We start from the raw sequence: 2,630 nt of genomic DNA, 5'->3' as shown, positions 1-2,630 counted from the left end.
TTATTCGAGTTTCCTTTGAGATCACGGAGAGTGTTCTAATGAGTAAAGATTGAATCAGTGAATAAAATTATCTCAATTAAGGTAGCTATTATGTCACTAGGCCATTTTAATGTATAAAGATTGAATCTTTGAAAGAAAATGAGAGTTTTGTGTTAAACTTATTCGACTTCCCTATGAAGTCGGGACGAGTGTTTTAATGACAAAAGACTGAATCTTTGAATAAGAGGTACAAAGATTGAATTTGTGAAAGAAAATGAGAGGTTTGAGTTTAACTTATTCGAGTTCCCTATGAAGTCGCGAAGAGTGTTTTAATAACTAAAGATTGAATCTTTGAATGAAAAGACCTCAATCAAGGTACCTATTATGTCACTAGTCCTTTTTTTTGTACAAATATTTAATCTTTGAAAGAGAGAGAGATTTTTGAGTTAAACTTGTTTGAATTCCCTTGGACGTCCTAAAGAGTATTTTAATGAGAAAAGATTGAATCTTTGAATGAAAAATTCTCAATCAAGGTACCTATTATATCGCTAGACCTTTTAAAGTATAAAGATTGAGTCTTTGAAAGAAAATTAGAGTTTTGAGTTAAACTTATTCGAATTCCCTTTGACGTCCCGAAAAGTGTTTTAATGAGCAAAGGTTGAATCTTTGAATGAAATTACTTCTAACAAGGTACCAATTATGTCTCTAGACCATTTTAATGTATGAAGATTGAATCTTTGAAAGAAAATGAGAGTTTTGAGTTCAACTTCTTCGAGTTCACTATGTAGTCGTGAATTGTGTTTTAGGGACAAAAGATTGAATCATTGAATGAAATTACTTCAATCAAGATACCAGTTATGTCACTAGACAATTTTAATCTTCAAAGATTGAATCTTTGAACGAAAATGATAGTTTTGAGGAAAACTTGTTCAAGTTCCCTATGAAGTCACGAAGTGTGTTTTAATGACTGCAGATTGAATCTTTGAATGAAAATACCTCAATTAAGGTACCAATTACGTCACAAGACCTTTTTAATGGGTAAAGATCGAGTCTTTAAAAGAAAGCGAGGGTTTTAAGTTAAACTTATTCGAGTTCCCTTTGACGTCTCGAAGAGTGTTTAAAAGAGTAAGGATTGAATCTTCGAATGAGAATTCCTCAATCAAGCTACCAATGTAAAGATTGAATCTCTGAGTGAAATTAACACAATCAATGTAACTACTATGTCACTAGACCTTATTAATGTATAGCGATTCAATCTTTGAAAGAAAACGACAATTTTAAGTTTAACTTGTTCGAATTCCTTATGAAGTGGCGAAGAGTGTTTTAAAGTCTAAAGATTGAATCTTTGAATGAAAATACCTTAATCAAGGTATTAATTATGTCACTAGACCTTTTTAATGTATAAAGAATAAATCTTAGAAAGAAAATGAGAGTTTTGAGTTAAACTTATTCGAGTTCCCTCTGACGTAACGGAGAGTGTTTTAATGTGTAAAGATTGAATCCTTGAATGAAATTACCTCAATCAAGGTACCTATTATGTCAATGGACCTTTTTAATGTATAAAGATTTAATCTTTGATTTAAAATGAGAATTTTGAGTTTAACCTATTCGAGTTCCCTAAGAAGTCGCGAAGAGTGTTTTAATGACCATAGATTGAATCCTTGAATGAAAATACCTCAATCAAGGCACTAATTTTGTCACTAGAACTTTTTAATGAATAAAGATTGAATCTTTAAAAGAAAATGAGAGTTTGGAGTTAAACTTATTCGAGTTCCCTTTTACGCCCCGAAGTGTGTTTAAATGAGTACAGATTGAATCTTTGAATGAAAATTCCTCACTCAAGGTACCTATTATGTCACTAGACCATTTTAATGTACAAAGATTAAATCTTTGAACGAAAATGAGAGTTTTGAGTTAAACTTATTCGAGTTCCCTTTAATATCACGAAGAGTGTTTTAATTAGTAAAGATTGAATATATGAAAGAAATTACCTCAATCACGGTACCGATTATGCCACATGACCTTTTTAATGTATAAAGAATGAATCTTTGAAAGAAAAAGGGAGTTTCGAGTGTAACTTATTTGAGTTCCTAACGTAATCTCGTAGAATGCTTTAATGACTAAAGATTGAATCCTTTAATGGAAATACCTCAATCAAGGTGCCTATTATGTCACTTGACCTTTTAAATGTATAAAGATTAAATCTTTGGAATAAAATGAGAGTTTTAAGTTAAACTTATAATAGTTCCCTTCGACGTCACGAAGAGTGTATTAATGAGTAAAGATTGAATCTTTGAGCGAAATTACCTCAATCACGATACCTATTATGTCACAAGACCTTTTTAATGTATAACGGTTGAATCTGTGAAAGAAAATGAGAGTTTTGAGTTTAACTTATTCGAGTACCCTTTGAAGTCGCGAAGAGTGTTTTAATGACTAAAAATTGAATCTTTGAATGAAAATAGCTCAATCAAGGTACCTATTGTGTCATTAGAGCTTCTTAATGTATAAAGATTGAATCTTTGAAAGAAAATGAGAGTTTTGAGTTAAACTTATTCGAGGTCCCTTTGACGTCCCAAAGAGTATTTTAACGAGTAAAGATTGAATATTTGAATGTAAACACCTCAATCATGGTACTTATTATGTCACTA

The sequence above is a fragment of the Cornus florida genome, unplaced genomic scaffold (genome assembly GCF_030987335.1).
Source record: "Cornus florida cultivar Cherokee Brave unplaced genomic scaffold, ASM3098733v1 CherokeeBrave_3.0.0_Hap2_scaffold_22, whole genome shotgun sequence".
In the NCBI taxonomy this organism is placed as follows: Eukaryota; Viridiplantae; Streptophyta; class Magnoliopsida; order Cornales; family Cornaceae; genus Cornus; species Cornus florida.
This window is presented reverse-complemented; position numbering follows the sequence as displayed.